General features: G+C 36.5%; 1 long non-coding RNA gene across 1 annotated transcript; it reads right to left on the reverse strand.

The window, feature by feature from the left end:
- Positions 1-838: 838 nt before the first annotated feature.
- On the reverse strand, positions 839-18,530 carry LOC135406618 (uncharacterized). Its single transcript, XR_010426378.1, has 4 exons — positions 18,386-18,530; positions 5,355-5,569; positions 3,230-3,303; positions 839-1,560 (listed from the first exon to the last, which is right to left on the reverse strand). It is a non-coding gene; the product is annotated as an uncharacterized LOC135406618 (long non-coding RNA).
- Between the last annotated feature and the right edge of the window lie 4,561 nt (positions 18,531-23,091).

Here is a 23,091-nt window from a genome sequence, read left to right on the forward strand (position 1 = left end):
CTGATCGCAGATCAGACAGAATGTCCTATTTTTATATACAATTCCAGCAAAATACTTACACATGGGAGATGAAGCCAAAAGAAGCCTCTGTGTGTTGAAGTGCTCAGCTGGATCAGGACCAGAGGGGCTGGCCAACTTTTTCTTGCTACATTGATTCCATGCTAAGTGTCCATATGTTTGTAGAGAACTATTCTTCGTGGAATGTCTCAAAACTATTTTACATCACAAGCTATATAGGAAGAAATTGCTCCAGCCAGCTCTGCAGTACATTTGTGGTGTATTATTCTGCAGTGGTTAATAGAGCACATCCACACTGTAAAAGGACAAAAGGAGAAGAATGCTGAATCTAATTAAAAATGCAAGGGAAAATGAAACAGGCAGAGTGTAATTACCTGAGCTGAAATTTAGCCAGGATATAAGAATTAAAACCTTACTCTTAGGAAGCTTTCTTGACTTCTTAATAAACATTAGAGGAACAGGGTATTGCTAAAGCATTTGCCTATGCATGTTCACCTGAATTTATATTGAATTTATGCAATTCACTCTCAGCATTAACATACTGATAAGCTACAAGTTAAGGATTACTTAACTGCATAATCTTTTTATGGCAGGGAGCTGTGTCTGCAGACAAGTTATTCACAACTAAAGTACTATAATTCACATGGGGTATAAAATGCAGTTGGAATAAGGGCTACCCAAACCCAGTTATTATAGCCTTGGCACAGAAATGATAGAAAATGTGAGCAAAGACAATCCAATGTATGTACACATATTTGTATTTTCTCAATATTGGAGAAAATGGGTCTGGTCCAGACCAGGGACACTTTGCTCTGGATGGGTTAGTGGATGGGTTTTGACATGGTTATACCAGAATTCTTGATCCATCTTCCATCCAGGTGCTCCCTTGTTGGCTTCCTCCTGGTTGAGAAAGCAGATTTGGGTTTTGTGCTGAAGTCAGAACTATGGGTTTGCTTTGTTTTGCTGCAGCAGCTTTGGTGACCACATGCTGGGCTGCCTGGCAAGCACTGCCCTGCTTAGGTCCTTTGAGTAACTTGTCCATTTTCCTGCGTTCTGCCTCTTCTTTTTGATACTTCTGTACTTCCCTTTCCCCATCCCAGTCTCCTCTCAGACAGCCTGCCCCGCTGTGTTTTCTGTGGTTCTATTTTGCTACACCTGTAGTCAAGTCTCAGCCTTACAGAGGATAAATGATATTTAGGAACTGCTGGCTTACAAGGTTTTAGTCCCCTGGACGTACTTAAGACTGCTTTCTAAGTACCTGTGAAGCCTGGCACAGACCGAGTCACAATTCCCTGTGTAACCAACTATAAAATCTGCCTTCTTTCTCATCACTGTCTGTGACTTCTGTCAGCTTCTCACACTTAGCTGTCAGGCACAGCCATTCCCATCTCCTGTCCGGTGGTCCTCCCTATCCTGTCCAGCATAAGCTTAAGGGCCAATCCAGCAGCCCAGAGAGTTGCCCAGAGCTATAACATGCTTGGTCCACTGGAGATATAACATTTATGAAGCTTGTTGTAGGAGTTTCTAGTGCAAGGAGATCATCTGGCATAGATTAAATTCACATTTCAGAAATATGACCACAGATTTCACAATTTCATAAAACAAATGTTCACAATTACTTTTTATGAGCAAAAATATAATGAGCGTAACTTTAATCTGTATCTCTAAATATATTCTGTAGTGGTCTTATGATAGAGAAAGAAGGAATAAAAATGGAGAGGAAGAAAGCAAACAACGTCTTCGGCAATTATTCAATCTCAGATATATTCACAGAACCCTGTGAGCAGATTTTTAGTGGGTGCCACCTACATCTGGACTTCTGAACTTCACCTGGAAACAGTAGGAGTGTCTTCAAAGAAGTCCAAGGAATGGTCTCAGACAGAGCAACCTATAGGATGCTTACAGAGGGTGACAGCAGCCAGAGGTGATTCAGAAAATCTGATGGGATTTAGGTTAGAGATTTGAGGCAGGAAGGAGAAAAAAAGATTGAAAATTGAGATGGCCTGTGGTCATGATCTAGGAACTTGGTTTAGAAAGCACTGAAAGCTTCCAGTTAGGAGAAGCTGAAAGCCATGAGTTAATGGCTCGGAGTCAGAGGTGGGTTAGGTTTTGAAAGCATGAAGAATTCAGGATTCTTATACAGTAGATCTTTACTTAGATACCTATGAAGGTATCACTCATTTCATCCCGTTGTCTGTCTAACACATGGGCTGTCTAACTCTAGGCAGCCTGCTCCTCTTTGCTCTCCTCTCCAGTGTCAGGTATGTGGTACTTATGTATCCACTGTCTTCAGTGGGAGGTGAGCATTTAGGTATGTTTGCAAATCTTGAAGCCCCAGAACTAACCCCTGTGACTTTCAAGATGAATGAGAGTTAATGTTGTAATAACTCCTGTGATTAAAATTACTAAATGTGAATTTTAAAAGTCGGATCACGAATGCAGCCAATAACATATTCATAATCTATCTACAGATTAAAAAGAAGAAAGATTTCCCCACTCTGGTCTATTAAAACTAAAAAAAAGGAATTTTTGTTAACAAACTTGAAATCAGCATGCAGACCTTCCAAAAGTACAAAAAAAAAGAGTCAGTGATTCATTGTGACTCTGAAGAATTTAATAGAACAAAGGAATCCGCTTATTTATCTTTTTGTGTTTTTAAACAAACTTTTTCCTAAACTCTGTTTAGGAAACAAAACATCATTCCACAAGAAAAAAATTAGATATTTAAACTGAAAATGTATGTTGAATCTGTCAAGAAATCTATGTTGCTTGTCTTATATGTACAAGATTTATGGGTTTGGTTTCAATAAATATTCACTTATAAGCAAAAGTATCTCTAGACATTCAGAGTTAGATTTTTTTTAGGTAAGATAAATAAATGAGTCAAAATATCTGAAGTACCTAAACTGAGTTTTAATTTGTTTGGATTTTGGGGGGGAGGGGGAGGTTGAGAATGGTTCGTAGAGAAATTTGAGGCTGCTAGAAATGTGTATGTATCTAGCCTTTGTTTGACTCTGACAGTCCACAGCACCAGGAACAGATGAGCATTTTGTGATATGAAACACCCTCCTGTGTCCAGCCAGCAGAAAAGACTAAATCAACCAACTGTGACTTCCATCCACTGCCAAGGTCACTGATTTCAACCAATATGAGGGAGACAAGTAATTATTTTCAAATGTGAGTCTACTGAGTACAGAAAGGGTAAACTCACCAAGAGTCAGTGGACCAGTGCTGTTTCCATTCATACTTAAGCAGCTCACATATGAGGAACTCAGCAGAAAGATGCTATAAAATTAAAAAAAAAATAAAAATCAGTATTACAGTAGAACAGCAAAGACATACTCCTTTAGCTACAAAAGACGGTCAATTGCTGCTCAGTTGCATCACTTGATTTATATATTTTTCTTCTGTCATGCATTACTTTGCTTTAGGATTTGTACAGCCATAAGTAGAAGGAAAGAGGCTGTGGTTCACTCACTGATACCTTATGACAAGTGATTTATTTTCATTATTAGTCTAAGAAAACTTGTTGATTTTATGTAATTCTTAATTAAATTAAATCTTTCATGGGAATAATTTTTAAATTATCCAAATGAGTGTCAGCAAAATAATTTTTTCTATCTGTATGTATAACTATTTTCTCCTGTTAATGTTCTTGTAAACATTACTTCTTTGTCTTTCAATTTGTAATAATTAAGTGGACATTTGGACAACAACAGAAGTTTCAAGGAACTTGAACTGCTTTTTTTGCGATTTTCCTATGGACAGTCTTTTGAGCAAATATTTTTTTAGGTGTTAATTTATACTGACTTCTACATCCAGATTATATATTAGCAATTAATATGTCCAATAATTTCTTAGAAATCTGTGTGGAGAATTTTTTAGTATTTTTTTCCCTACAGAGTTCCTATGCAATCTTGTATTTCTGATTAATACTCTAGAAATAGAAGTGTAGTCTCTGCTATAAAAAGACAACATGGTGGTAATTCAGTTTCTGATATTGTGATTTTCTTGGGAATGTAGCTTTCAAAAAATTATGAACAGGTATGAAATAAGTAGAAATAATTCATTAAATATTTGATTGGTGGGCTGAGGCGCCAGCTGGTTTGAACCAGTGCAGAAATCCTGGCTTGGTTAGAGAGACAGTGATTTACATTGATGGTAGATTAGGTTCATTGTCCTTAACTGAGAGAAACATCCATAGGGCAATTATGCCATTAGAGATTTGTTGTAACTGGCAGTATGTATGAAAGCTGTGCAAGCACTATTCAGAAACAGCCAAGACACTGCTGTGTTATCATGACTGTTTCAGCCACAAATCCAAAGCACAGCACCATGCAGGCTGATAGAAAGAAAATTCTCAGCCAGATCCAGTGCAATGAAACAAGGTGCTACCTCAGGGATAGGAAGAGAGTGAATTGATGCAGAAATTCCCAGGTTTACGACATTCCGCAGCATCAGGCTGTTATCCAAAATTCAAGTTAATTTTTCTCTTCCTCTCAGGGTTGTGTTTTAAGAGTTGAGATGTGTTCCAATCATTATGGAACACTATCCTACATGGGGGTCTGATTCTGGAGTGGCTGATATTGCGCTTCCATTTCTAGTTTTGAGCATTTAAACTCCACAGAGAACTTGGCTACAGTGAAGAATTTCTTTCCCCCCCCCCTCCCTTCATCTCTTCATCCTCCCCTTTCCCCTTTTCTCTTCCATCCCTTCCCCCCCTTTTTTTTTCCAATTTACCCATTGGGTAAACCCAACCCTTCTTTGGAGTCAATATTAAGGCAAAGATACTAAAAAGGGAATACTGTACTCAGTCCTTGTTCAGGAATGTAGATGGGAGGAGGGCCAGCTGCTCAGAAGCTGCTTGTTCACAGTTATTTGTGGTCTGAAAGTTCATGGCACATATTGCAACTTGAGGAAATAAATCAGTTCTATGAGCCAATTATGGATTTTATAAAAGAAAAGAATAAGCAAGCAAATATTCTCTTAATGAAACATATTTCTAAGCTAATATGCTACAGTTTTATTAGCTAATTAAAGATGAACAGTATAATGATCAAATAATGGGCACATTTAAAATTGAATCAATAAATCAGTCAGATCTAATTATTCAGTCACTAAATTACTGCATTGAGTAATCAGCTCAAGTTATGAGTTTGACATGGGAAGGAACTGTTCAGTGTTAGCTTTGTCTTGGCAGAATTTAAGAAGGGTCTAGTTTCCTTTCCATCCTAGAACCCATACAAATTCTTGTTAATAAAATACATATTCCTTCTATCTTTTGGACTTCAGCATTAGATGAGCACTAAAACTGGGATTGAGCAGGAACTTCTTACATTCACAGGTGTGAAGAAGTAAAACTTTCTTCCAGACTTCAAGGAGTGAGCGGATGATGCTCTTAGTCATGTGGTTTAGTTTTAGGTAGTCCTGCGAGAAGCAGGGAATGGGACTTGATCACCCTTATGAGTCCTTCCAAACTCAACACATTCTATGATTCCTTCATCTCTGTGTGCCTGAAAGTCTGTGGGTAGCTGGTTTTACCTTGGCAGCCCTGTGGAAACATTGAGAACTGTTAAGGATTCACAGATGAATATTCTATGCAGAGGATTGAACATTTAACATTCCCACTGACATTGAAATTTTCTATAGGATTAAAAATAGGCTTTCCTATACTGAAAGGGTTTTTAGGGCTGAAGCTGTTGACCTTTAGACCCAGGGTGAGCATAACCACCATAACTACCCCAGAAAAGGGTACACAATAGGAGGGTATTGGGCAACAGGTTTAAGAGCATTATCATTGAGGTTTTCTTTAGCAGGTAATTTGTACTATTGGACTATTGCTGAAATACTAATTAAACTTCCTGATAGATTAAGTGGTGGATTCTCCATCCCTGGAGGTTTTAAGATGAGACTAGATGTGGCACTTAGTGCCATGGCCTAGTAACCACAGTGGTAGTGGATCAAGGGTTTACCTTGATGATCTCAGAGGTCCCTTCCAACCCAGCTGACTCTATGTTTCTATGATTCTAGTTTCTTGGGATAACATGCATGCTGAGCATTTAAGAGTCATATCTGTAATCAGTGGTTTAAACAGCATGAAATTTTAAAACTTATAAGTGTCTGGCTGAGGCTTATTTGGTCAAAGTCTTTTGTCTTCTGGGATGTGTGACAAGCAGAGACTTTTTAAAAACAGAACAACGGAATTCACTTTTTAAAAACAGAACAACAGAATTCTGGGTATGGAACCACGATGAGTGGAACTGATTGTAATAATTATCTTAGATTATTCAACTTCCCTGGTATTTTTTCCCCCTGCTCATTATTGTGCAACACATATTCTGAGGTATATACTCTGTTTTCATTCCTGATTATCTGATTTTTTTTTCTTTTCAGATAAATTAATCTACAGAACCATCTTGCTTTGTACATGTTTATTCTGATTGCTACACCTCTGTAATGCTTCCAATTAACTTTTAGCTAGAGAATGCAAGTTTAATAGGAGTACTCTTTCAGTCCAACCCAATGTTAGCACATTTTGTGTAAGAGGATTTCAATGTAGAGAAAATCCATTCTGCATTTCTCTTTCTTCTGGTTATTTTCTTTCTTCTAGAAGTGCTTACAGGGAGAGAATTAGGTTTACTATGAATCACTTACATATACTTTAATTCCACTTCAGAGTGCAACATGAGTCTGTTTCTGTGTTTTCTCTTAGCTGAAAAACTAATGAAAATATAAGTGAAAAGAATATTTTAATGTAAATATATATCTATATTACACATGATTAATGTATTAAATATGTGTAAGTAACTAATATGTGTATAAAGTATTTCAAGATTTCTGTTACATATTTGACTAGAAGACAGTCCCTCCATGGGAAAGCTATTTATGGATATTCCTGGGCATTTTAATTAAAAATCTTCTGCTTCCTCCTGTCAGATTTCAGAAAAAACGTAATAAGGGGAGTCACTGTAATCTAATTCATGAGTTCCCTTCCCACCACTACACTGTGATGATCCCAGATACCTCCACTAAACAACCTCATGCCAGCTCTAGCAGCCCACCAATCTCCACAATCTCTTACAAAATCTGCTTCACGTTGTGTATCATTTTGGAAAAAAAAAGCAGATCAGATTTCATTTGAAAGAGTATCAAAGAACCAGCCAAAACATGATTAACTATTATTGCCCCATATTTTATAGAAACACCATTTTGGGATTACCTTTCTCCTAAGTGAGGTAGAAACTTATTTACTTGTGTGCTGCGATATGTAAGGCCCACTGAAACATTTCATGGTAGAAACTGGTATTACCTCAGTGCCATACTTCATGCTTTCTGACACTTCCAATTAGCTTCGATCAGTAAAAGGAAAGGTGTTGGATCAGGCAGCTTCCAATGATGCATTAAAGTTGAAAATTAAATTCTGGTAAGTTTATTCATAAAATAAATAAAGAGCTTTAATGGCAGATGCCACTTGCAAAAGAACCAATCATTCATGACTCAGCTGAGCACCTGAGACAGTTTTCGGTACAATCTTTTTGTTTGGTGGGAAGTTCATTTGTGGGTTTTTCATGCTGATCTAATTGATTTGCAGGAGGGCTAACAACCCTGTTTCCTGCACCTGGTTTGACAATTGATACCATCTGGTTCATTGGATTAGCAGCTGTAGTTCACAACTTGTATCAATGCAGACACGTTTGACATGTTTGCGTCTTTGGTCTCTTTTCAATTCATTTCCCTCTTTATATGCTGAAATCTGCAGAGCTTCTCCACTGCAAAGCAAGGTTTTTTTAATTTATAGCACAGGGATAATAGGATGATGACAATTATTATTCTAGTCTAGTTGGAGCAGAAAAAAACCTGCATCGAACATAGAGCAAACACAAGGGGATGAATTGACATTGAGGGCCACATCTACATGTCATTTACTTCAGTGGAGATGGAGGGTGCTCAGTATCTCAGAGGAGCAGAATATTCATCATGAAGAAAATAAATATAATTATGGCATTTTAGAAATTATTATCAGATCTACATGATTCCTTGTTGAGTGTCTCATCTGCCATAGCACTACTCCCTGATAGTTCAATAAATGTTTCAATATGTCTCTCACAGTGTAAGAAATTGGGGTGAATTGAAACCTGTCATTTCATTCACATATAGACCATTTTAGAACTAAGAGATATTGCACAAGGGACACCCTACCCTGCTCTGGGGACACACTTATCTATCAGGAGACCCATTTCTGTTCTCCATGTACAAGGCTGATGTCAGTCAACTTGTTCTTAGACTTCCCCACCCCACAGTATGATGAGATACAATGGTGGGCAATTAATTTTTGTTTTAAAGTAGTAAAAACAAACTATTTAATGGCTTCCTGGTGATTACCATAGAATTACTGACCAGCGTAATTTAGAGTGAACTGCAGCTCATTATCCAAGAGCTGGATAGACCATTATGGAGGGGAGTATCATTGTAATTGTGGCCTGTTCTCTTATCCTCTTTGCTAAACCTTACACCTTCTCAGTCTAGAGAGGAAAAAACAAAACATGAAAAAAGATACTTTTTTTCAAAACTAGACTGTTCTTACACTCTGATGTTAGGCCAAAAAATCTGTATTTTCGCTATCTGAACACCACCTCATAGAGCCTTTTTGGTCGATGGACTGCTAAGTTTTCTCTCACCTGCTGAGATCCTGCTCCTCTCAGTGTGTAATTTTATAACAACAGTATAACAGCTGATGAACCAGAGTCCTTTACAAAATGAAGGGAGTTTCTGGAATACTATCCTGCATGAAGGTTCTGAAGAGCCCAGATGAATATCCATGAAGGGCATACAGTATGCATGAACAGGTTGCTATTTCAAGATACAGCTTTAACAAAGAAAATGAACCTACATCTCATTCATATTTATGTCCATGATTTCTCAAACCTTGAAAATATCTCAGCCTATTTTACAAACTCGACATGCTCTTTAGATCTCTCCATGGTGATATGGTATAACAAGAGTTCCACTGTTTGGTACCAGGTGAATGTCTACACAAAATTCCAGTGCTGTAATATAGAAATATGTATTTGTATTAGTGCATAAATACACGGATATGGAACTTGTAATGGGCAATAACTTCAGAAGAAACTGGTCTAAAATACACCAACAGAAGGTGTCATGCTGGAAAAAAAAAAAACAAAAAAGAGAAAACCACAATAAATATTTAAACTCTATCCATTTAGCTGGGATTATTAACATCTGTGTGGTAATGCTAGTGATCAGATTTTATGTACAAAGTGTAGCTTGAATATTAACTGATTAAACCTACAATGTTTGATTAAAAAAATGATTTTGCTAAAGTATAAGGTGTTTTACATGACTCATTAGTTCATTAAAAAGATTTAAATTAATGTTTTCCAGACATTGAAGAATAAATTTCTTAACAGGGAAAGTTGCCAGTGCTGAAATCTTTGCAACACATTCTCTCCCGAAGAATAAAAAATTCAGGTCTTGTGAGTGCAGGTACCTAGCAACCTTTTTTTCCTCTTGCAGCTCACTGTCAGCAGTCTGGTTTTTGAAAACATGTTAATTAGTAGTACTGCTATTTCCCGGGAGAGAAGACTATCTTAACAGCCAGCTACTACCCAGAAACCCTTTGTTTCAGAAATATTTCAATTAGTAAAAATAAGATAAATGGAAATTCAGCTTTTCCCATGGTGTCTAGATATTTTTCTACTGCAGAATTATATAAATTGCAGCAGAAACATCTCTATTATAATTTGCATATCTTATTAATAGCACTGTCTAGAAATGTAGATGTTTATTTTCCACATATCATCGACCAAATTAGGAGAGGGTGCAGAGCATTTCAGCATTATAAGATTGACACATACAAACATTATTCTATATGTGTGTGCAAGTATGCACAATATGCAAACATTTATTTATTTATTTATTTGTTTGTTTTATATATGGAGAAACAGAAGGTAATATTTAACCTTTATTTGTATTATAATCAGGTGAAAAATAAGATTTGCTAACATTTTTATTTGACATTTATTGTACATTCACAGCAAAAATTGACCCACTAGATTTAATGATTATTATAAAAGCTTTTTTCAGTAAGAAAAGAAAGGTTGGTCTAAAGATGAGCATTTAAAATCTCTTTAGCATTCCTTACTATAATTTTACCTCTACTGTGTCTTCTAAATTCACACTTATCAAAACTGACAATAACAATAAGTTGCTGCTAAAGCTAGTACAACTAGAGAAAAAGTAGCAATTACTGTGAAATCACTAATAATTTAATACGTTTTGAAGTGCAGAAATGACTATTCACAAAGAAAGCAGACATTCCTCTATACCCACAAACCAAACAGGATTTTAACAGAACGTGGAAATCAAAAGTTTTTTCCTCATAAGGATAAAAATGTAGTTGACAGTGTTTGTTTGCAGGGAAATACTGCTATTTTCCCCATTCTGCAAAGAGTCATAGAATGGTTTGGGTTGGAAAGGACCTTAAAGATCATTTCATTTCAACTCCCCTGCCCTGAACGAGGACACCTTCCACTAGACCAGGTTACTCAGAGCACCATCCAACCTGGCCTTGAACACTTCTAGGGATGGGGTATCCACAGCTTCTCTGGGTAACTTGTGCCAGCTCTCACCACCCTCACAATTAAGAATTTCTTCCTGTAATCTAATCTAAACCTAATCTCTTTCAGTTTAAACCCATTATACCCCTTGTCCTGTCCCTCCAGGCCCTTGTAAATAGTCTCTCTCCGTCTTTCCTGTAGGCTCCCTCCAGGTACTGGAGGGTTGCCATTAGGTCACCTCAAAGCCTCTTCTTCTCCAGACTGAACAACCCCAGTTCTCTCAGCCTTTCCTCACGGGAGAGGTGCTCCATACCTTTAATATCTCCTCTGGGTGTTAGAGTGGTACAGCAAAGTCCAAGATTTGTGCTGAAGCAGGTTATCCAGCCAAGAGTGAGTGTCCTAAACAAGACAGGCTTGCTTTCAGTCAGGTGCTTGTTACATTCCACAATTAAGAAGATATGCACCCTTTTTTTCCCAGAGTATAAATGTAATCTAAGCATTCTAGTAAAACTCAAATATATGGGAGAAATTAATGGAAGAAAAATGGATGGACAAATTCAGAACACACAGTTTAGTCAAGGAGCTCATAACTGATGTGAATGCCAGAAATCCAGCATGATGCAGGAATTCCGTGATAAAATTTTGTGATGTTTTCTGAAAAATCAAACTAACCTCTCTTTTCATCTGGGAACATTTCAGTCTTATCAAGTGTAATTTTTGGTTTAAATTATTTCTGGAATAATTTACTGAAAGCCCTTAGACTGTGGGGGGTTGGCAGTTCATTGACACATATCTGCTTTTGACAATCAAGACCTATTGTCTAGTTTTCATTGGACACATTTCTGCAGTAATTTAACTTATAGAATCGTTTACCCTGTATAAAACCAGAATACATAACTATGACATTCACTTCCCTTGCACATTTTATAATATTAATTTAAAATATATTTCTGGATAAATATTCTTTTCTGCAAACTTAGTCTCCAGTATATTTTCTGAAAGTGAATATAAGAATATAAGAACAAACATATTATAGCCAGGTGAAGTTTCCTGTCTTTTTAAAAATCTTGCCCTAACTCTGGTAGTAAATCTCTGTGTGTAGTGATACCCTGTCAGAACTTAATTCATGCATAGCTTGTTTTTAATTTATTAAAAAATGTTCTTTTATCCTTTTTCTTAAATAAAACAATTTGGAACATTGCAAGCTGAATGTGCTTTACTGCAATATTATTAAAAACATATTCAGCCATCAAACTAATAACTAAACTGGCAGAATGGTTATGGGAGCTGTGGATAAATGTGCTTTGCAATACCCTACTGAAATAATTTTAGTTAAATGAGACTATTAAGAAGCCACAAAAGAATTTCATTTAATTTTTTAAGTCACCTTCACATTACTGTTATCTAGCAGTTTATTTGTGTTCAAGGTTCATTCCTAGAGTTACGTTTAAATGGGGGAAATAACTCCACAAAGCTACAAACAATCATTTGTTTTCTGCCTCCTTATTGTATCTAGCAGTTATATTTAGAGAATTGCATAAAATGTTCAGTCATTACCTGACATTAAGGGAACTTCTGAAATTGGCAATGAAGACTCTAAAGTCAAAATGTTCACTTTTACTTTCACATTGATAGACCAATTGAATAAAAAAAAGAATATGAACAAGTTAAGATATAAATTTCTTTAACAATTTCTAAAATATTTATTTCTAAAATGTTCTGAGTGAACATGGAGTTTGGAGTCAAAAAAGCTTTTCATGTCCCACTTATATTATAGTCAGGATAGATCTGCTGCTACGGTGATTTACCATGGAGAATTGTCTGGATTGCACCAAGATGGAAATCATAATGAACTTAGAGGCAAAGACCTGAGCCTCAGTGCATCTCATTTATGTCACTATAGGATGGGTTTAATTGTATTAAGTCAGTATTGATCTGTAAAAGAGCAGAGTAGGACCAATGTTTATTTCTGGCCCTTTTTCTGTGTGCTCTGTAATCACAGATGCCAACTGTGATCCAAATCTTTCCTATCCTCTCACCTATCACAGATACCTCCCCAGAAAATATTTTTTCTTCAAGGAGCCTCTAGAGATGTCAGTGCCCCCAAGCAGCCGCAGAGGATGCTGGAACACATTCTCACATGCTTCTGTTTCTTTGCTGAAGGGTCCAAGTTCTTCAGTAATGCACAGACTTGAAAATACTACCCTGTGATTTTATTCCCACAAGTTGTCCTAGGAAAATCAGTAGAGCTAGTTCTAGCTAGTGCTGGAAATATTAAGCAGATGTTTTCTGGATTGGTTCCAAAACAGTGTGGCTCTTATCTGTGGTGTAAGGGTCATCTTTTCTAGGGAAAACTCTGTGTCTATGTGTGTGTGTAATACATAAAAGAGGGAGAGAGGCAATGACATACATACATGCTCTGCACAATCAAAAATATGCTTTTGACATCATTGGACCTTGGACTTAAAAATTTAGATGCTACAGATTTTATGCTCCTTCTCATAGCTATAACTTTCATAGTAATTAGGAATACAAGTTTAAAAGTTGTTTGTGTTTGCAGGGGAGTGGAACTCTTAATGAGACAAACTGTAGTTCAGTTTGAGAAACAACAAATATGTATATAACCTGTAAGCACCATACGCAATTCCCTTTTTCAGGGATCAGACCTGAGCAGTGGATAGAAATGAAAATAACCTACTTGATGGTTAAATTAATTTTGATGTAGAAATTTTCTATTTAAACAGAAATCAGAATAACTGCCGGTAGTGAGTATTCAATAAAATTCTCAGAGCATAAAGTGTCGTTGTTATCTCTTTGCTGAGTAAATCTTTTCAGGCCATATGCTCACACTTCAGCTGTGCAAGAGTGCTTAACAACAAAAGCATAAACAAATCTACTAAAACATTGCTTATAAAGTCTAAAAGAGACAATAATGGTGACACAACTGGATTCAGGAATCAGTGTTTTTGACAAACTACTGGCTTTCTGTAGAGTTCTGTCTTCCCTAAGGGTGATGAGAGACTATTTCGAACATTGCTTTTGCCAGCTGTGCACTCTGTGACCCTGAATCAAAACCCACTGATAAAAGTGTGCTTCAGTGTAACCCAAAACCTGCACTGTTATTTCAATCTCAGAAATCATAGGCCTCCTCAATTTCTCCTCCAAATTATAAAGTCAAATAAAACTATGACTAGGATTTTTAAAAAGCACAGTTCTTGCTCCTCAGTCTCTAAGAAATAATTCTGACTGTGAAACAAAGTGATTTAGAACTGGTTGAGATAAAAAGGAATCCTTTTCTTGTTCTAAAGCTCCATAAGCTCTTCTGAGTTCGAATTTCAGGCAAAACACTAAGCTCTGAAGGAGTCTCAATAAACCTCAGGTTTTTGCCAATGCCATTCTCACAAAATTGCTTCTACTATAATGGTGTGGTTCCTAATAATGTTTCCAAAATACAATGTCCCTTGGACCTAGACAGGCTAGAGGAGTGAACTTTGTGAAATTCAACACGGACAAATTAAAAGTGTTTTATCTGGGAAGGAATGACAATAATTTTTTTAGCAAATATGGAGTTAGTGCCCCAGCTGGGGACTAACCAGCTGAACAGCAGCTCTGCTGAAAAGGCTCTGGGGGCCTGACCTAAGAGCAAGCTGAGCATGAGCCAGCCAAGACACCGAGCTCTGTCCTGGGTGATGGAGGGAAGGCATTATCCCTGTCTACTCAGCACAGTGAGTGAATCCTTCACATATAGACTCCCCTGTACAAGAAAGACATTCATAAATGGGGACAAATGCCAGGCCCCCAAGATGTTTGAGGCTGGAGCACTTGCCCTGTGAAGAGAGGCTGAGGGCCTGGGACTTACTGTGCCTGAAGAAGAGAGAACTTTGGGAAGTCCAACAGCTGCCTGCCTGCCTTTCCGTACAAAGAGAGTACCAAGGAGGTACCAGGAAGACACCTTAGAGTGATATGTGGTGGAAGGTAAAAAAAGGGCATAAATTTAAATGGGGGACATTCTGACTGGATATAAGAAAAAGATTTTCCGCCCTGAGGGTAATAAAGTGTTTGAGCTCTCTGCACAGGGAAGTTGTACAGGCCAATCTTTTCAAGCTCTGAGCAGCATGATTTAATGTCTGACCCTACTTTGGGCAGGAACTTGGATTTAGAGACCTCCTAAGGGCCCTCTCAGCCCAAACAGCTCTTGGGGTCTGGACTTGTGCAGAAGGCTGCACAAGTGAAACTCCCCATCAGTGCCAAAAATATGGCTGGATGTGTAATCTTTCAAAACTATTATTTGCTTCACTTTGTTAGAGAAAAAAACATAGATATCTTGAAATTTTCCACTCAGTCCATTATGGTCAAGATAATTCTGAAGTGCTGCTTCATTAGGTGTTCAAATACTTGGACCAAGTGGTGGAGAACTATAGAGTATTTTGCTGTGACTGAGGGGAGCATGGAAATGAAATAAACTGACATTTCCCATTGAAAATGCATCTGAAAATCTTATAAAAATATTAGGAATATTAATAAAAAATTAGGACTGAGCTGACAGCTAGGATTTAATTGACATTTTTTCAGTTGACATCTGTTATTATTTTTTTTTTTCAGTCCAGGTTTTTCCATTGAAATTCCAGAGTTCTCCTATAAGATTCTGTCTGAGATAAAATCCAACTGTGTGGTATTTCAAGGCTGAATCTCTGTTTCTTGTAAACCTAATATGACTTGTTATACTGCATCTGCCATTTGTGAGGAATTCCTTGCGGAAGCCTTCAATGGTGTAAATAGGTATTGACATGGAAGCCACAGAACAAGTGATTGTATATATATATTATTTTTTCTAGGGTAAATAGCAGACAGAACAACAAATAATAATCTCTAAATTTTTTTTTCTTGACTAATAATCTCTCTATATATTCCTCCTTATGTATAATTCATCATTTCAGTATTTCCTTGCATGGTTTTTGTGAGTTTGCCTTGGCTGCTCTATTTCCCTTCCCTTATTGCTTCTGGAGAAAGCAGACTGTCTCAGCATGCTCTCAGCATGTTCCTTCTATCTCCCTATGCCTTTTTTGTGTGCATGACAGCTTTCACTGATATGTTGTGGGTGGTCTGATCTCCTCCAGATTCTCTAAAGTTTAGGAGTTTTGACGTGGCACCGGGCTCATGGAAAGCATGCAGTTCTCCTCCCCGACCTTGCTCCCTTGAGCACTTCTTCCTCACTGATTCTGTTCCTTTTTGCTTCACCTTTATCCATCTCACGTAACCCTTTACAGAGAGACAGATCAGTGTCCTGAAGAAAGCCTGATTTCTTCCCCAGAATTCATGCAAACTATGTGTTTGTGCCATATCTGACACTGTAAGGTCCAGGCTCTTATCAGGACATAAAAGATTAGAGAAAAACTATTCCCTCCATGAACATCTCATCAAATAGCAGAAGGATATAGGTGCTTTTCATGCACCAGTGAACTTCAGCAGTGTTCTGTGTAGCATGCATAAGCTATACATAACACTGAGGTATTATTATGAAAGATGACATAGATGTGAACAAGAGTCTAGTTTGCTTATTTTCACTACAAAATGTAATTATGGAATTTTTCTACACGCTTAAAAGGTCCTGATAAGGAAGACTGTAGGAAAAATGCAAATACTAGCAATGCTAGATGAGAAACAATTTGAATTTTAGGTGGGACTGAAACATTAAACTCAGAGATCAGGAGGCAGAGTGAACCAATGTCTTCTGATAGCTGGTTCATAACAATGTCCCTAAATGGTTTTCTGGGGCCCATCAGACTTATCCATCAAACAGAAAAGGAAATCTACAAAGGCAGTAGGGGGGCATCTATTTTTATCAGAAAACCACATGAAAACCTGGCAGTAGAGATGGCAAGAAATTTTGACCCACAAGGAAATATTTTGGCTGAAGATATGAAAATCACCACAAAATAAAAAAAAGTCAAATGTACTTATTTGAGTTATTAAAACATAAAATGGATTTATATTTGCTGCAGTCTTCCATGAAATAACACTTAGGAATTCCTGCTCAAACACTTTTTATTGTTAATTTTGTTTTAGGTCAACTCAAATTAGAAAAAGCTCCAATACTGAATCCAGTCTTGGACCAGTTAGAAAAGGTGCCAGATTCAAGGCTCTAGGCCATTGTTTTTCTTGTGATATGGGAATCTGAGTTCAAGTTGTCTTAGATGAAGGCTGGACTTCAAAAGCAACTTTAGACTCATGGGTTGCCTGACTCTTTTCTTCAAGCAGTCAAGCGTCGCTCAGTTTTATATCTAATATATCAGCACAAAGAAAACACAGGAGAAAAACAAGAAGCAAAAATTTAGCAAAGAATAACACTTTTTCCTAAAGCTTCCCATGGGAAATTTAAATCCTTTAAAGTTACTTCTTTTGTGGTGTAGTCCTTGTAGTCACCAAGGTCTGGGCTCTACTCCTGTCTCTTTACATCCATTTCACCCACCACACATTCCTTACCGTTCCTGGACTTCTGCTGTCTTTTTTTCTACTTTCACTGGGGACGCACTTCTTTGTGCCAATGCAGTGATATTAGCATTAAAACTGCAATATCCATACACTAGCACCTCCTCTCCCTACTCTAACTCACAGCATATTTGATCCGTCTTTTTATAAACTATTTTGGTAAAACCGGTGTCTGTTAAAGTAGGTGTTTCATCAGTAAAATCCCCTCTAGCTGTGAGCAGTCATTACTTCAAGTAGCTCACTAAAAGCATGTAATTTTCCCAGTACCTGCAAATAAACATCCCTAGCAACTGTATTTTTTCCCCATAAGTATTCTGTCTGCATTGACTGGGTTTATTTTCTACCATTCTTGTAAAAATGCAGAGGTAGCAGCTGTATATTTGTAAAAGGCTGAGGGAGATATAAGGGTCAATGTATGAGGGTTATATCTCATGCATTTTCAGATGTAACTTGTGTTTCTATTAATTTCTTCTTGTTTAGAAAAAAATAGAAAAAAATAATAAATAAAAAAGGAGTCTGGGAACCCCCCAAATTTTAATACTTTCAAAATAACAGGGTAACCCAAAAATAGTGATGGACATAAATTTTTAAATAGACAAGCTGTAAATTTTTTCATCTAAAAATTCCAAAGGTGTTGTCACTGTCACTGACTTTATGATAGTCTGAAAATGGATAAAGACAATACATGAGGAGCAAGAGCATCATAAATCTTCATTCAGAAATTTCTTCTATCTCCCAGTATAACAAGAAAAGTGAAAGGAACAGATTGCATACAACTAGGCAGAGCCTTATTGCTTCTCAAAATTAAATGATCAGCACAGTATTATGTCAGTTCATGTTGTTGCAATTTACAGAACACTTTCAAAATGAACCGGTGTGCCATCAGTAAAATACATGTTAAATTTCCCTATCCTTATAAGGGATGTCTGTGCAAAGATCAAATTAGGTACCTTGCAGCTTTTCATGAAAACAGAAGCAGCTTAATGACTCCTTTGCCCCTCAAAAAAAACCCCAAAACCCAAAAAATCTATGAAGAAACTGCTAGAATGGAGTAAGTAATTAATGTGATTAGGTTAAGTGTGTTCTGTAGTGGCATTTCATCATGAAGATTTCTTTAATTGAATAAAGTCCTATTAATTTTACTGCATTGTTAAAAAAATAAAAACATCTTTCCTATAGTACCTATAGAACCTGAACATGTTTTACATTTATTTTATTAACAGGACTAATGCTGTGAGAAAGCAAAAAAAAAAGAAATCTGCATACGAGTTATAAAATGTCTAAAGAAACATAACTGTTACCTGATTCTGCAAGTCTAGGGGAAATGTCTTCAGGAAACAAAGCCATCCTATGGTGATTTGAGATCCTATGGTGATTTCAGATCAGTTCGTAATTTAGAGACTTTACAAGCTGCTTTTATTATGTGGCAGGTAGATTTAAAAATGGAACCATGTGATGAACTGTAAAATTCCAGTTTATTGAAGAGGGTTCGATCAATGGCTCCAACTCCTGCATTGTTTTTATCACACAACAAAAGCTGATGTCAGAATTCTGATACCAGCTGATTCTACAGAGCCCAGTGGACATAAAGAAAACAAACAAAGCAAAAAGTGCGATCTGAATCTTCAAATGTGTAAAAAATCATGAATGATTTTGTTTCAAAGCAACTGGCACCTTCAAAGTAAAACACAAGTGTATATAACTGTAGCATCTATTTGATAAATTCTGCCACCCTTCCAATCATATTTTTGAGCTTCAGAAATCACTTGAAGGACATTGTATTAATATAACCATGAGACAGGTGGAAAAAGTCAGGCAGAGGATGAAGAGTACCGTTGGACAGCTGGTATAAAAACTTTGATGGATACAGGAGTAAATAATAAATTCATACTAATGAATAATAGACCATAATGAAAGTAATTGAAAGCAAGAGGCCTCACAGAGAAGACAAAACTAACATGGACAAAAAATACTATAAAATATATAAGAATGGATACATGTACTGTCTGACCTCAAAACAAGGAATGTGGTAGTTAAAACATTCAGAACTTTCTCTTTACAATCACTGTATAATGTTAGAGGAGGAAGAGTTCATGGAAGCTCACATGTATGGTGCTATTAAATAAAAAAATCTAAAGGATATTTTTCTTCACAATACCAGTGAAAAAACTTATTGATCACTTTTTAGACATAATTTTTTTTTCTTGGCTCTGAAAACATCTTCTTAATTACAATTTGTTTTTAAGGCCTTTGATTATATTTCATTTCCTTTCAGAGTTACAATGAAGACTAAATTCCTTGTTTATAATTTCTTCCCATCAGACTATTCTTAATATTTGATTTCTTCACGTAGGACCCCAAATCTCACTCTTTTTTCCTGAGTGCCTGGCACAAAAAGGGCAATATTGCATATTTGAGGGATCATAGGCTATATATTTATTTATTTTCACTTCCTTTTCCTGCTTTTACTTTTGGGCTATTCAAGTTTTCAGTTTCTGCTCTTCCTTTTGGTCACAGTGATACTCAGATTCTTTGAAGGCCATCATTATGTTAGAGGTTTTAAATAGCTAGCTAATATGTTGAACTGATTTAGCTCTAATGATGAACTACTCAAGAGTGAAGAAAATTCTTGCTTAATTTCAAATGAACATATATTTTAATAGCAGGGACAAAAGAGTAATTGTTGTTTTTTCACCTAACATTGATACAATATAATGACAGGAATGTCAGATACAGCAGACAGATCTTCACTGAAAAAACATTATTGTCTGACTGTAAACCTTGCCTTCAAGTTGCTTTATGTGGAAATTATCTCAGCTAAAAGGCTGAAAGCAGTTATTTGGTATTCTTGAATAGATGGAATGTTCCTATATAATTTTTTTCTTAACAATTTCAGTTCTTTCTGGTTTTCACTGTTATCTTGCTATATCTTTTCAAAACAGAGGTGGGTTTAAACCCTTTGGCATATTGTTACTGCATGGTCTTTAATTCATTCTCCTTTTATGTTACTAAAGTTTCCAATCCCTGCAACAGACAGTTAACAGACTTTTAAGAAGTGTGACATATAGATGTTGTTTCTAATGTTTTAATGAGAACACTTTAGTCCAGAAGAGAAGGTGAAAATGCATCATGTGAAAAGTATAATGGAAATAGAACAGCAATGAAAAACAGTACAAAATAGACCACTTGTGTATGTTAAAAAAATTTAAGATAATCCATTCAGAGGTAATTAAATAAATATCCTAAAGAGAAATACAATTCTGATTAAATTATTTTCTCTCATGGATTGTACACAATCTCATCACAGAACTATGTTGGAATTCATAGAAATTATATAAATTCATAGAAACAGTTCTTTTGCACCATTTAAATTCTATTTAAGATTGAGCTGTTATGAGTTCTTTTAGATAAGCTTTTCAGTACAGACTCCATAAGTGGAACAATTTTAGCACCCATGCATGTAAACACCCCAAGGTAAAGAATACCTCAGCCAGGGGCTGAGACGCCACCCAGAAGTTGTTTTGAGGGGAATAAAATAGCTTAAACAATATTTATGACACATTTATAGGTTAGATTAGTAGATTGGGATGCTGCGTGACCAGACACTGAGCAGAGGTCTGTCTTGAGTCCTCATACAACATACAGAGCAACTAAGAAACAAACTGTGCATTCAGCTGTACTCGTCTGAAGGTTTTATCCTCAGATACTTCAGTCCAACCCCTTTGGTTGGGTGGTCGGTTTATTATTGGGTTTTAAAAGTTACTTGTGAAACCTGAGATGTCTTTCATTATAAAATGTGTCATAAGAAGGATAATAAAGAGGAAAGGAAGAAAAAATCATATTTAGTTACAGTATGCAGCTTTCTCACAAAAACCTAACATGAATAAATTCTCCTTGAAAGTCACATGGAAAAACAGATGTGAGACACCAGTTCTTAGTTCAGGCTTTTACTCCAAAAACTGTTGCTACATTTTACATTATACTGTCAACAGTAACAATCCAACATGCCAGGATGATAATCTGGACTAACCTTCAATGCTTGCCCACAAAGTCTTAAGGTTGAGAAGGTTGGGTTTGTTCAATATGGAGAAGAGAAGGCTTCAGAGTGACCTAATTGTGGCCTTGCAGCACCTGAAAGGAGCCTGCAAGAAAGATGGAGAGAAACTACTTACAAGGGCCTGTAGTGACAGGACAAGGGGGAATAGCTTCAAACTGAGAGTAGGTTTAGATTAAATATATGGAAGAAATTCTTTACTGTGAGGGTCGTGAGGCACTGGAACAGGTTGCCCAGAGAAGATGCCTTATCCCTGGAAGTGTTCAAGTCCAGTCTGGATAGAGCTCTGAGCAACCTGATCTAGTGGAAGGTGTCCCTGCCCATGGCAGGGAGGTTGGAAACAGATGATCATTAATGTCCCTTCCAACCCAGGCCATTCTGTTATTCTCTGATACATATTTTTCATCTAGGTTAGGTCAGTCATCATATTTCATCAATAAAAGGGCATTCTTTATTCTTTGATGCAGAACAAATTACTGGTGATTGTAACATATTGTAACATCAGAAAACCACGAGTCTTCATTCCTCTATTGAAAGGTGATGGGCATGCACCCCATCTCTTACAGATGAAATTTGGGATTGTTGAGTCAGTTCTGTGAAAGGATGGGGGAAATTTCTGCTTTTCTGAAGACACCAGCAACAAAATGCATTTTGTTCAACATCAACACCATACCCCATGTATTAAATGTGTTCCCAGGTCAAACTGATCAGGTGATTTCAGGTATATTAAGGGAAATCTGGCTCCTCCATAGTCCTAAGTTAGCTAAGAAATCCCAATTGTGAAAGGCCACGGTGAAGTTACGTGCAGGCATGTGTAGAAGCAGAATTCTGCAGTGTCTAGAGAAAGATAAAAACCCACACCATTCATTCTGAAAAGAGCAGAAATATTTTGTAAACTATTTATCACCCAACGGTGTCTTTATTTTTTTGCAGATACTTTTTATAGGTCTTCTAAAAATAAATCTACATGTTTTTGTATGTAACAAAGTCTATATCTTGATCTTTAACACACTTTTATATTATACCCCACTATTTTAAATTAACTGGACTTAATAACACTAATTGTAATCAAACTCACTGCCACTAAACAACAGGCCAGGGATGTTCAAAACTCACTTTTTTTTTGTGACAAAGTAGAACATCTCTTACTTTTTATTCAAGAGCAAGCAAAAAAATTTTAGGTACTTTTGTGTCTTCCTCTAAAGACATTCCTTCTGAATGCAAGATAAATATTTTTGTAGGTTGATCATATGGTTAAAAAAATCAGAAATAATAAGATTTCAGGTAAATTGGCCATTTAGAGGTTTCATAACTGTAAGAGGTTTCATAACTGTAAGAGATTTCATAACTGTAAATATTTTCAGAGTGTCAGGCTTCACCTTTTAATAATGTTATTTTTACCAGGCTATGAGTCAGTAGTTAAGAGATTTTTTTCATCAGGGGTATTGGCTTATTTGGATCAGAATATTTATACTGGAAATTAAAATGGAGGGGAAGAGCTAAGGAACATGAGGAAGGATTAGAGGACAGTTTTTTAAAAAACTCTATAAAGATTTATTTTAGAATGTAATCTCCAGCTGATAACCTATTTTATTTCTTGGGAGAGAGTATCATACATTACAAAAAAAAACCAAACAACCCAAAATCGAACCCAACAAACCACTTCAAAGACACCTGGGGAAAAGAAAGTGGGTCATATAGGCTTTTAAGAAGAAAAGCAACATTTCTAATTATGGCTACTCATCTTAGCAGACAGAAATTTCTATTTCAGTCATCTCTCTACATCAGGAAGCTGGGCTATGTATGTAGTGTCTGATGTAACAAGACGTTACATGACTGCTATGGAATTTTTAAAAATACTGAAAAAGCAGTGCAAAACCAGAGTTATATCAACCTCTGGTCCACAATGTAGTAAAATAAATAAGAAATACTAAAAGTCTTTTCTCTTAAAAG

Source organism: Pseudopipra pipra, chromosome 2, assembly GCF_036250125.1.
Source record: "Pseudopipra pipra isolate bDixPip1 chromosome 2, bDixPip1.hap1, whole genome shotgun sequence".
In the NCBI taxonomy this organism is placed as follows: Eukaryota; Metazoa; Chordata; class Aves; order Passeriformes; family Pipridae; genus Pseudopipra; species Pseudopipra pipra.